The sequence below is a fragment of the Acartia tonsa genome, chromosome 2 (assembly GCF_053477335.1).
Source record: "Acartia tonsa isolate MP-2025a chromosome 2, ASM5347733v1, whole genome shotgun sequence".
Classification (NCBI taxonomy): domain Eukaryota; kingdom Metazoa; phylum Arthropoda; class Copepoda; order Calanoida; family Acartiidae; genus Acartia; species Acartia tonsa.
The window spans coordinates 12,605,942-12,620,492 of NC_137261.1; the positions used below are offsets into that span (position 1 = coordinate 12,605,942).

The following is a 14,551-nucleotide window of genomic DNA, read 5'->3' on the forward strand; positions in this document are numbered from 1 at the left end:
AGGAAGAATTTGTAAGATGGTGGACAGAGGTCACCTTCCTTTAGTGAGAATTTGTAAGATAGTGGACAGAAATCACCTTCCTTAGTGAGAATTTGTAAGAAAAAGGAAAGGAAATAGCCTTCCTATATCCAAGGAAGGGAATTTCTGTCCTTTTTAGGAATGACTTCATTTCCTTCATATGATCCAAAAGTTCTTATTTTATTTTAGGCTAGCTACGAGGAATCTTCCTTTATAACTGGTTTTTTAGGCCTAGTAATGATATAGGCCTGAAATAATATTTTGCTACTTTTCCCATCCCTTATCCCTGTTTGAAATCTTTTATAATTTTTTAGGAACGGTAGTCCTAAACTTCAATTCTAAAAATATCAACTTACTGATTTGAAACAGATTTAAGATATTACCCCAAAAGTATATTGTTATAACGTACAAACTACTAAGATTAATTTTGAACAGGTAAATAGACATCTTTCAAAACAGCTTGACTTTATAACAGCAATTGATATACTATGTTCCCAGCGGTATCAAAAAAAAGTCATAGACCTCTAAGGTGGGGGTGACTGTTTACTCCTTTCAAGATTTAAAAAAGAAACATTATATTCACCCCTTTGAATCTTAGAACCACTCATTTTAACCTCTAAAAACAAAAGGCTTAGACGTCCCGGAAAACCGTCATGATATAAATGACGGTTTTATAACGACTTTAGTTAGTTTAATGCTATTAATATACTTCGTATTAGTACTTGATTTCTTTAATTCCTAATTATATTTTCTACGATTTTTATATCTTATCGTTCTATATAATGATATTTATTTGAAACTAAAATTTTCAAGGATGTACAAAGTTATTTTTACAGAGAGAAAAATGAAGAAATTGTTTCATAAACTTTCCTTTAACTTTTCACTACTTGAATATTGCAGTTTAAAAACATGAGTTTTTTCTTACAGTTATAATGGGAGGAGGATAGCTCGACCATTCATTTAAAATTTAGTTTTAAAAAGAAAAAGGGTGGTGGATTTTATAAGCGATTTCTATTGGTATGGTGGGGGTATCCTCCTCCCAAAACGTTCCTTTTACTTTTCCATCAAAATAAAAATAAATCAAATGAATCTTAACATAAAGTTAATGTAATGTAAACATAAAATGTTATAAAATGATGAACATTACATTAGATAGTTGAGTTCAACATAAAACTACCTTTAAATATATTAGACATAAAAATGCATGACTAATCACAAACAGTGCAGCATAGGCGTCCAAGGGGGGGGGGGTAATGGGGCGATTACCCCCCCCCCCCATTTAAAATTTACCCCTACCCTGGGGGTGCCGTAGGCACCCCCAACCATTTAGGAGGGGGTATTTACCCCCCCAAACAATTTTGGGGGGGGGGTAAATACCCCCCCCCAAAATAGAAAATCTCTAACAAAAAAAATTTTTGCGAGCTTCGCGCGCATTTTTAATACTAAATTTTTGATAAAATTTAACTTACCCCCCCCCAAAAATTTTACCCCGGGGGTAAATTTTGGGGGGGGTAAACAAATTTTACCCCTGCCAACAGATTTCAGGGGGGGTAATTACCCCCCCCAAGCAAATTTTACCCCCGGGGTAAAAATTTTTTTTGGGGGGGGTAAAAAAAATTTGCGGCGCGCTTCGCGCGCCATTTCATCCCCCTCATAACCGAATTACCCCCCCCTTAAAAAAGATTTACCCCCCCCAAAATAAAAAGCTTGGACGCCCCTGCAGTGCAGTGTATGAATTGATCTGCCTAAATTGTAAAATCTTACGTTTTAAATTTTACAAAATTAAAAACTATCATAAGTAGTTACCTTATTAAGACAACTATATTATTGAGTTATTCATAACTGAGAGTTGGAATTTTTTTAATATCTCCATCCTGGCGGACACAGATTTAGGAAAAAAAAAAGAACCCAAAAACATAGGTTGTTAAATAAAAGGGCTAAGAAGCAAAATTTAGTTCTAAGTCACTTATAGTCGGAAAGTCATTATCAAACAGAGGACAGCACAATTTTTGGCTCTCTAGCTCAAATATGAGCTGATACAATAGGGGGTGCGTTGGACGATTAAGGTTAAATGTGTTACTATTGGAATGTTTGAATAAATATTTTCTTTAATATACTATGGTAAAAAAATTGCTTCATCTAAAATAACTCTGTTATGTCTACACTCTGCATTAAATTTGACAAAAAAAATTCTAAAGACAAAATCTGCTGTTACAATTACAATATAATACCAGTTTTAAAGATTAGAATCCTATTGTGATTAACTGTTTTGTGATAACAAAGAAACTGGCCCCGTGTTTGACAAAATCATTGTAAATCCACAGAAAATGGTTTCCCTAAAGTCATGCCAACCGGGCTAAATATTGTAATTAAAGGTTTTGCAGCAATTTTTCTCATTTGACATAACATTATGGTCGAAATTCTCTTCCTATAATACAAAACTCCTAGATGCTAGTGATGAAACCTATTGAGATAAAATTTTAAAAAAGACACAACCCAATCTGTCCCGATTTTGTATCACATTTGAAAAGTGCGATTCCTGTGACGTCATATAAAAAGGGAGGGGGGGAAGAAAATCACTTCCCTTTTCTCCCATCTCTTTTGAAGAGATTTTCTTCCCCCCTTCCCTTTTTCTTTCCCGAAACGTATATGACGTAACTGGAATCGCACTTTTCAAAGTGATACAAAATCGGGACAGATTGGGTTGTGTCTAAAAAAATACAACTGGGGCAAAATAATCCACATATTACTTTGATATTTTTTCATGTACTCTAATAAAGTAATACTTGCAGCTGGCTAAAATAAAGATATTCCTCATTCATTCCCTATACCTCATCCCCTTCCCTCCTACTTGATGGGCTGACCAATAATTAAGGTCCATGTTAGCAACCTGATTTGAAGACAAATTATCACTGTCAATTATCCACTTATATTCTATATCCTATGGCAAAATTGTATTTAGCCCTGGTTTTGTAAAGATGTCTCTGGAATGACATGTTAAGTACATTAGATGGTTTTTATCAGGGTTCATAAAGGATAAGACAATGGACATACATTTATGTAACTCCAAATTCTTGATAACAAAACTACCCCCCTTATTTTATTTCTTAAGATATCCCCTCTTGTTAGAATACAAAGTTAGCATAAACTTTTTCATAAATATTATTTTATCAAATGAGGAAGGGATCTGAGAGTAAGATAAAAAGCCTTATTCTAAGCAGCGAAGATTTTTGTATATTATGATTGTACGTCTGTAATGATATAGATTACTATCTACTTAAAGATATTAGAAATAAATCATTTTTAGCGTGGCTTCGAAACTGATTGATATCCGCTGAATTAGAACCGGTTCTCAGCCATAATGACAATATTCCCCGAAGACTAAAATTAAAGTCATGAAATAAATAACAGTTATTTATCGTTTTCCTTTTCGCGGAAAGCTGTCTATAATACGATGCGATAAATAACTTTTATCAGAGTTGTCAGTATTTTTACCTGAAATATTTTTACTGCGTTAACACAGGACATAACTGTTCCATAGTTACTAGGAGGGAGGGGACACTGGACTGGAAATTTCTCTGTTACCCAAATTGTTACAAACGTTCGTTATCTTTTGTTAGCTCAAATATTTTAGGAACTTTTATTAAATTTTGATTAGTTTGTTCAAAATTGTAGTGCCCAATCAATTTAACCAAGAATTTTGATATACAGTCAGGTTTAATGATTATTATCATTTGATATAAACATCAATTTATCCTTGCACTACTTTTAAATGTCGCTATTATAGAGTAGTTGCACTATATATGATGAACATGGCATATTAATTGTTCTCAATTATGTGCAAAATAGTTCATCTGAGCGTTATTAATATATTTTGAAAGCAGTTATGCAACAAAGTTAGAAATTAGAATATTGGATATGAAAAATGAATATTACACTTGGATTTCGTACTGCCCTAAGATAGTTACTTATCGCATCGTATTATAGACAGCTTTCTTGGGATAGTAAAATGACCTATAGTATTAATTATAAGTCTAAAACCAATTTTGTTATCCTCTTATTATAAGATTTAAACCAATTTTGCTAGCCCAGAGGGGCCGAAGGCTTGGTTTTTAAAAAAAACTTAATACTTATTATATTATCTTATTCTAATATTGGTCGAAAATAACCTTTAATTCGATGGTATACATGATTTTTCCGTATGGCTGAAAACTTGAAAAAGAAATCAGCTAATAGGTTGATCTAATTTTATCTGACTTTAAAGCCCTTTATGGATTTAGGCTATTTTAATGTAAAATTTTTAACAATATATAGGTCATTTAGACAGGCTACCGATACGTCCATAAGGTAACTGAAGGACTTGATAAAGTTGAGAGGTCGACCCTTTAGATTTAATTTTATGTTCTGTAATAAAATCTAAAGAAATAATTTGATTATCTCGTCCAGGGTACTTTTTTCTTGGGAGGAAGGAGGTACCCAGCCCTATGATAATTAAACCCTAAACGTTTAATTTACAACCATATCAGGACAAAGATCTTTTAGTACAGACAGCCAAACATTTATATAAGAATTTATCTGTTTATCTTATATCTATCTGTGAGGCCTTGCAATTTACGCATTAATGAACATGATAAATTTAATGTGTAATTACATTAAATTACTCGACTAAAGCATATTTGTTGATACACTTATACTAATAAGTTAAACCTTTCGTGTTTGATAGGTAAACTTATTTGGAGATACATATATAATATACAGTGTGTTTTTACTGTCTAATATTTGCTAAAATATTTAGCTAAATAAGTATTATTACATAATGTCTACAATCTATCAGCAATAGTCTATTTTGTTATTTTTCTAATGTCATGTATTCGACACTGATAAATTTGCTTGTTAACAGAGTGCAAGGTGCGGCAGCCGCGCGCCAGCCGCGCGTCAGCCGCATGTAAGCATCAGGGAAATTAACCGTTTACAATTTTGAAAATCAGCTGGAAATTCCTCTTTTCAAAAAAATAAATTAAGACATTCAAACGGGGTTTTAATATGAGGCATAGTTGAGGCTGACGCGTGGCTAACGAGCATTGACAAAATATGAATTGATAAAATAATTGTTTAATAAATTTAGTCATGCAAACTGTATTTTTATGAACAACTAAGCTTCTCTTTAACTAATAGTCCTTTTTTAAGGTAATTTGTTTATGGAACGTAGGTTAAAGCTTTTTTATTTTGAGAGGGGTAAAATGAGGGGTTTCAAATTCGCGAAAATAAATATATAACTAGTGCTGCGGCCGTATATATATTTTCTGGTTAACAGTTGATCTTAACATAAAATGAAAAGAAAACCTTTTGCGGCCATCTAGATGCCAATAGGGGCGTAACCGCTAGTGTATTACAATACAGTATTGAAAACAAGAGCAAAGCCTTTTGAACGTCCAAAAACTAATAGAGAAGCTTTGCTAATAAATTATAGGGGATACTTTTTTATTGTAAAATAATCGATATATAATACTTGGATGTTGCACCAGATTTTCATGTACTCTAATAAAGTGATACCTTCAGCTGTCTATATTAACCCCATCCACCCACTTTACCCCATACTCTTCCCTCTTACTGAATAAACGAACTGACCAATAAATGGGGTCCATGTTAAAACCTAAATTGACAACAAATTTCAATGTCAATATATCCACGTATATTATATCCATTGGTAAAATCATCAAGTGGGTGTAGAAGCTTTTTATTCATGAATATATTTATTGGATCTCATTACATATTTATGATTTTTGGACATTTTATGTTATTACATCAATCGATATATTGACTTAGATGTTGCACCAGATTTTCATATACCCTAATGAAATGATACTTCCAGCTGACTAAAATCCCTTTTAACCCATCCCCTCCTCTCCTACTAGTTCAACGATATGACCTATAAGTGAGTATAACTTACAATTATAATTAACAGAAATAACCCTTTTGTAGATGATGATTATTTGTAGAAAATTTTCTACTTCTAGGTTTTTGCCAACTTATTTATACCAATCTCCATAGTGTTTGTGCTAATAAAACTTTGGGTACCAGTATAATATACAGTCTAAAATCCACTCCCTTACTGAGAAATAATAGTTATTTCTTTCGTCGTATTAAAAACGGCTTTCCGCGGATATAGAATGTACAATTATAAGATTAAAACCAGTTTTTTAGCCCCGAGGTGCCGAAGGCACGGGTTAAAAACTGGTTTTAATCTTATGATTGTACATTTTTATATTCGTAGAAAGCTGGATATAATACGATGCTAGACTTAGTTATTTCGTATGGATGAGAACCGGTTCCTATCCACCGGATTCGAATACGAGAATAGTTATTTCTCGCATCGTATTATAAACGGCTTTCCGCGGATATAGAATGTACAATTATGAGATTAAAACTAGTTTTTTTAGCCCCGAGGTGCCGAAGGTTAAAACGTTTAGACACTATTTGTTCCAAACTACCGAAAGTTTTTGAGTCAACAAATAATATATAGTGGTTATAAAACTTTGGGTACCAGTGTAATTAACAGTCCAATGTCCCCTACCTCCCTGATATATATCCCTCAAGGGGCGGGTTGTCTTGAAATTTATTGTCTGACTCACACCGTATTAAGGGTTTCTAAGGATAAAATATACATAAAATAATATGTTCTTGCAATAATGCTTAAATATAGCTAATAGTAAGTAAGTATTAGGATGTGTGTCTTATCCAATTGTGCTTCCAAAAATAGTATTTTTTATAACTCACTTTGTCCGTCTGTCTGCAAATCTACGTAGGAAATGTAATCTAATATCTGCAGAGTTGAAATAGGCATTTGTATTTTTATGTGATGATTCGCCTGTCAAATGCGTCCATCCATAAGACCTTTAGGAACTTTTATGATATAGCGGTGGCTGCGCCCCTAGAATCTAGAGATGTATTTGAAGGGGTAGGGAAAGCCTAATACCATCCCAAGAATTAAATCTAAAAATAAAATAACCTAAAACCACCACAAGACTTTTGTTAAACTTCCCTAAAATGGAGAACTCAATCGGTTCAGTATTTATCGATATATAACGCTACAGACAAAAAAACTTACTACTTTATACAATGTTAAAAAATTTGTTGTTCTATAAAAATATGTGTGTTATAAACCTCGATAGTAGTAGCAATCATATAGATAGCTCTTTACTTTACGTACGTGTGTGTGCGGATATACATTTATATACTGGGGGAATTAAGGGATGTAGAATAATATATTTTAAGTTTTTCTTTGGTTCCCGCAGGATCCAGTGGCTTGGCAAAAGAAATTAGAAATCAGACATTGAAGAAATTATAATTTATAGTGTTTGAGTCACTTAGAATAGTAAAATTTTATATTAATAAAAAGCACGCATCTGGTGAAAAAAAAGTGAAAACAATTATTTTCTCAAAAAATTTGAGGCAATTTTTATTTACAAATAAAACAAAAGAAAGACAACATCCATAAAGGCGAAGCTCTAAAACAAGAAGAAATTACAAAGAAACAATAAATAAATAAAACAGAACATTAAATTATAAGTCAAAAAACATTAAAATTGCGTAAATACTGGATATAATTCTAACATGTACAAATTAACGGAAAGAGCTATCTGTTAAGGATGGACGGATCGACCCTAATTATAGACAGACTTAGCTTTTAAAAAAGAGTTCTTTTTCAGGTTTCTATAGGTATACCTTTTTATTTCTGTGTGTTATATTTGCGTGTCGTGTTTTAATTTAGTAGACGGGATACGGGAATGGATATAGTATACGTGGATATAATGACAGGGGAAATTTGTCGTCAATTTAGCTTGCTAATATGGACCTTATTTGATGGTCAATTCGTTCGTCCAGTAGGAGGGAATGGGATGTGGTAAAGGGGTTGGATGGAGGTATCGTTTCTTTATCCAGCTGCGAGCATCACTTTATCAGAGTACATGAAAATCTGGTGCAACATCCAAATTATAATAAATCGATTGTTTTAGTTTAGAAGATGGGATACGGGTAATCTCGTATAGTAGCGCAGCTACAATACAAATTTGGTAACTCAGATGGTTTTTTGATAATTTTTTGTAACCTATTTGATTATAAACAGTTACTGCTTTTTTAGGATACAAAATTTAAACTGACTCAAACAGTATAATTTCTCCAGTGTCTTATTTCTAATTTTCAGTAACTTTTATTTTCTACGTTGGTTATGGGCATAATATTACTTGTTTTATCAGATAATATTTGATTGCACGATACTAGATATTGTATCAAATTTAGGGAAATGTAAAAAATATGAGCAAGGAAAATATTAAGAAGTTGACAAGAACTTATTGTAAGTGGGACTTAAGAAAAGTGTAAAATAAACTTATTAGAAGATTAGTTAATGATAGCATCGTATGGTAGACCACGCCAGGCTACAATTGAATCAAGACAAAGTGCCGAGCTCTGGGACCTATGTATGGTGAAACTAGACATAAAACCATGATTATTCCAGGTAAAACCAAAATATTTCAGCGGGGTCTTTTTGAGAAAATTAGATTTGAAAATTTCAAGTTCAATTTTCATCCTCTAGGAGTTATTGCATAATCATGACAAGAAAAGCAAAGATTATTAATTAAAAATTGTGGACAAGTTTGCTTTTGTCTTGATTCAATTGTAGCCTGGCGTGAGACAACTTTACGCAGATGTTAATAAGAAAAATCAAAAAATTAAAACCATTTTTGTTAGACCCGAAGGGTCGAAGGTCCGGACTAACAAATTATTTCAATATTCGTGGAAAATTATTTGTAATACAATGTTATACATGGTTTCTCCGTATGGCTGAGAACCGGTTTTAATCAGGCGGATATTAATCGGTTTCGAAGCCATACTGGAAATTATATTCAAAAAGCATTTTTGACATTCAAGGTATGTCGGTTCTTAACTATCAAGTTTTGATTCTTGAATTAAACTTCTTTAAATGTTACTTTAAACATGTTGAAATCGTTCTACTGATCTTATTCTTGCAACAATTAGTTTTATTCTTAAAAGTGTAACAACAATAGATATAGAATATACGTGGGTATTATGATAGGCTGAAATTTGTCGTTAATTTAGCTTGCTAACATGGAACTCGTTAAGTGGTAAGTTCGTATATCTATAAGTTAAGGAGGTTCGTTATTTTGGCCGGCAACAAGTTTTACTTTATTATAGTACATAATAATCTTGTGTAAATAAGAACCAAGTAATAATAAATCCATAGGACTTTTACCATTTATAGAAATATTAAGCAAACTACGAACAAACCTAATGTAAAAAGATATATTCAACATTTATCGATTTGTCATTATTTATCTATAAGAAAAAATGTAAATATATTTATATGGGTACAAAAGTTTGTTCATACGGAAATGTAAAAGATTTATGACGTAATTTATAGATTTCTTACTCTAAAGCACAGTCAAACTATACTAAAAATTTCCTAAATAATTCAGCTACAACAGGCAGATTTTTACACGAAATTAATTCAGCGTTGCTGTATCCTACACATATAACGCTGGTATTTTTAAATAGGACAAAATAAAATTTTTAATTTCCGTATCGCTGTTTCTAAGATTGTACTGGGCCGTACAAACTCTACAGTGTAAAATGATGAGCAATGATTAGTGGGATAATCCACAAATATTAAGTCTTATGGCAATATTCCTCCCCTCGGGGGGGGGGGGGGGGGGGGGGTTCTTTCTGGGGGATATTGAGTCGTGTGTCGCCCCCATGGAGAAAAGTGCATTATCTTTACACACTAAGGGATACTTTTTGGAGGCATTAGATTCAATAAAAACGAAGCTAAATATATGAAAAGAATGAACAAAGAATAATTATGTTTTTAAATCTATTTTAGTATTTAGTGCAGTATAAGTTAAGCCGTACAGTGCAGGTATTTCAAAAATAAGTGGGATATCAACAGGCACTTGTGTGTGCAAGCAACAAATTTATTTTCAGTATGGCTTCCAAACCGATTAGCATTCACTTACAACTGCACTGAATTGAAACCGATTCTGAAAAATCATGTATAGCATCATATAAGAGACAATTTTCCACGAATATTAAAAAAATGATATAGTTAACACCAGTCTTGTTAGCCCTTGACTTTGGATCCTCGGGGCTACAAAAACTGGTTTTATTCTTTTCATTTTTCATTAATATCCGCGGAAAGCTTTCTATAATACGAAGCAATAAATAACTATTACTACTCTCTTAATCCCTGATAATTAATGGAAAACAGGAAGAAAGTTTAAGGTTGATTAGAGGAACTACGCTACATTTTTGGAGACACAGCTAATTTAAAACTTGAGTAATGCTAATAGTGCAATGAAGACTAAACGTATTTCTCCTTTTGTAGACTTAATAAATTGAAAGTTGTCTCAAAATTAAATTATAAATTTAATTATAATCTAGAACAATAATTTGTGATGCTTTATACGGGCAAAAATTTTATGAATTGATCATAAGGATTAACAGTGCCTAACCGTCATTTTTCCAAAATTTAGTAAGAAAGGACAAAATAAAAATGTATTAAATGGAGGTACGGACATTTTGGTAAAATTACAGAGATGTCCCGCTATTTAAAATGTTACAGAAATAATCAAGTTAGAAATCGATAGGACAATTAACATGCCTAATCAACAAAAAGAGTTTACAATAACATACGGACGAACCAACACTGAATATAAAAAAGGTTCGCTTTAAAAAGATTAGCACGTGCCCTTCATCAAATAATATGATGAGTAGCTTATTTTATTTTCCCATTGCACTGTAAATAGGTTTTTCACGGATGGAGGGGACATTGGACTGGAAATTATGCTAGTCTCAAACGGTTTATTGATTATTTACAAAAAAAATTAATTGGTTGTATGCACCAATTTTTCCACAAATACATTATTTGACAGAAGGGGTACTTCATAATTAGGAATAAACATGAATTAATGGGCCATTGTCTTATACCTTTCATATATAGCAATAATATATAACTGAAAATCATTTTCATTTATATGTATATTAATAAATGGAGTAAATGAAGGTCATAAAGAAAAAACTATACATGCCCTAATTGTAACTTAACTACTCCGCAGATTTTGCACACAAAAAATGTAAAGGGGGTGATGGGCTCTGGACTGCAGGTGCCCTTCTCAAAATTATTCTTTAATTTTCATTGTTAAAATTCCATCTCAATAAGTTAATCAATCATAGTGTATTAACGAGATTGTTAATATCCAAAACAGCAAAAATTTACATTTCAAATATCCTAACCCGATACAACTTAATTACTTATTTAGGTATACTTACATTTATTTTTGGGCCCTTTCTTTTAGAAGGGTGGTGGTACTCTCCTCCAACATAGTTATAAACCTCCCTAGGACTTAAGAAAAGCTACAGAAGAACCATATCGGTTCAGTGGTTAGCGAGATACTTCAGTACTCACACAGATCTTTTTACTTTAATTTAAGTTTAATAGATCTTTTGTTGATCTGACACTTTAGATGTTTGATATAATTTGTAAAAGCAAGTTTCGATTAAATTGGATGATTCTTTAACAGATATTCAAGAGACAATTTAGTTTAGTGATTTTGTTAAAACATCCTTTGTGGTCAATAATACTTAATGCTCTAATAACTTTACTGAATTATTTCATTATCAGCTTGATTGATTAATTTTTAGGGGAATTTTTTGGTTTTTTCTTAAAACAGATGAGGTCCCTAAATTTGTCATTAAAAATAAAACTTAAAACAAGCAAAGTCCTAAAAAACTAAAATTAACACTTGTAAAATGCATTTAGTGTTTACTAGAATTTTTATATGAATTTATTCTAAAATGACTTAAATGGAATTTTTATCTATTAAAGGAACTTTTATGCAAAGATTTGAATATTCTGAAGTGAAAAATCAATTACAAGATCTAACCTATGGAGATAAACTGTGCTTTTAATAAGGCAAAACGTTAATGAAATCATGTTTCTAATTAAGATCAGACTAAGAAATTAGTGGAACCCTTCATGTATAGTAATTCAATCTAATGGTTGTATTAATACTTGTATCTTATACCAGATTTTCATGTTCTCTAATAAAGTGAAACACGCAGCAGGCTAAAATAACGATTTCCCTATTTACCCCATACCCTCCTACTGGCTGAACGAATTGACCAAATAATGAGTACTATATTAGCATGCTAAATTGACGACAAATTTCTCTCTGTCAGAATATCCACGTATATTCTACCTACATCCAATATCAGGCTTTACTTATCAGTGTGACTCAGACAATAAAATTAATATTTTATCCCTTGATAGGACGACATGGCTATAAGGACAACAACTGAATTAGTTTTAAAAAAATATTCATAAAGGTTTCCTGATTTTTGGAGAAACGCTTCGATCGTAGTAATGACTATTTTTCTATCTGCTCAGTCCCCAAATATTATTTTAGATTTATTTTGGTTATTGTGTACACCTTATTCCTGGTGTAATGTTGTTTGTCAGCAGGGAGGTAGAAGACATTAAACTGTTTATTACACTAGTCCCCAAAGTTTTATCATATCGTTTTCCACTTTGGGTACTTTATTGAATTTCGATTGGTTGGTTCATTAAGTTGATTGTCCAAGTTTCAACAACTAATTGTAACCCATGAAGGGCTATTTTTGTCTATCATCATTGGGGATGTACATAAATTTTTCTCTTTAGATCCCTGGTTGTCAGTGTGTGTATGTGTGGCCCAGCAGCAATGGACAAAGCATTTATAGACTAAACCCTGGATTTTTAATGGATAAGACACTGGAAAACCCAAATCTGGATAAAGAAAATTACGCTTCTGTAGTTTAGATTCATCAGGGAGGATGGGGACATTAGATTTGATAAGCAAGCTTAAAACTTTGGGTACTTTTATTGAATTTCATTAGTTAATTGCAAACAAATTAGTCAAGCAATAATTTTCATATATAGCTTTTTCATGTCTAGAACGATCCAGGTATAAGGTATAACAAACAAAAATCTAAAGTAATATTTGGAGGATAGATGTAAAGATGATCAACCTGGGTACAGATTAATAGGTTTTTTCCTAAATGGGGATGTAATCAATCTATTGTCTTATCCCTTAATTGAGAGTAATTAGCAGAAATGTTAATACTACTAGTGTGTACAACTCTATCAAGATTTATCAAAGGTCCCAAAAGTTTTAAAACCAACAAGTGAGACAACTTGTTTATAAAACTATGCATACACACATACACACACACACACATAACTTTACTACTCCGCAGATTTAGCTAAAACAAATTTAAAGGGGGTGATGGGCTGCGGACTGCAGGTGCCCTTCACAAAATTATTCTATAATTTTCATTGTTAAAATTCCATCTCAATAAGCCATAAAAACTTACTATATGTGTCATATATGGATAATCTAAAATATTGTCTTGTATAACTCGCATGGCCCCGCAGCTATTCTTTAGTCCCTTGAGGGCAGTGATATTCTAGAGATACGAGATACAATTAGAAGTATGTTCCCACAGCCCAGTCAAGTAATTGTAAACAGCAAAACAATCAAAATCAAAATTGATCACAATTCAAATAGTTTATTTCCTTCAACATTTTCTTTCCATTTTTCCTGTTGTTAGGTATATTCTTGTTTTTTTAAACAGCCCGAAGCCTAACTGATTAATATAAATTTTTTTTTTAAATTGTGAGGAATCGTTCATGAATTTTCTTAACACAAATAATAATACTAAAGTTTTTTTAGTTTTCGGTTCCTACCTTTATGGATAGCTAGATATCTGGACATCCAGGGACTATGCAACTTTTTTTCTGTCCTCCTAAAGGTAAGAACCACCCAACAGACTAAAATATAGAAGTAGCGCAGAAAAGTGGTCCATACGTTCAGCTAATCATTATAAAGTCTAGAAGTTTTGATTGAACACCTTTTATAAGAGACAAAATTATTACTTTATTATTGAGCTGGAATGATAAGAATATAAAAGGTAGAGAGAGATATCTTTTATTTATAATTTGGCTCAAAGACAATTAATCAATATATCTATAATACGAAGTAGCTTGATGTCTGTCCGTCCGTCCGTCCGTCTGTCCGTCCGTCTGTCCGTCTGTCTGTCCGTCCGTCTGAAGCTTAAGATCTCGGTAACCACTGAACCGATTGGATTCTACTCTTCAGGGTTTATACCTATTGGTCCTGTGGTGGTTTTAAGCTATTTTCTTGGGGGGTGGGACACCCCCAACTCCCCAAAAAACAAAAAAAATCCCCTCCATTTTTTTTTTTTGTAACTTTTGTAGAAGATTTCCACACTTTTTTTACCATCTCTTGGGGCAAAGCCCCTAGAGGCTAGGGGCGAAGCCGCCAGTATATATATATTGTATTGACAGATAACGTCTACTTTCTGATATAAAATCAGTCTCCTATAAAAGAAGGCGTTTTTTGAAGCTTAAGATCTCAATAACTACTGAACCGATTGGGTTCTTTATTTTAGGTTCTTGACA

The 14,551-nt window shown here is 32.4% G+C and overlaps 1 protein-coding gene across 1 annotated transcript in view; it reads right to left on the reverse strand.

Moving 5' to 3' along the window:
- LOC145312399 (trehalose transporter 1-like protein) overlaps positions 1-14,551 on the reverse strand; it is a 186,188-nt gene that overhangs the window by 149,529 nt on the left and 22,108 nt on the right. The window lies entirely within an intron of this gene.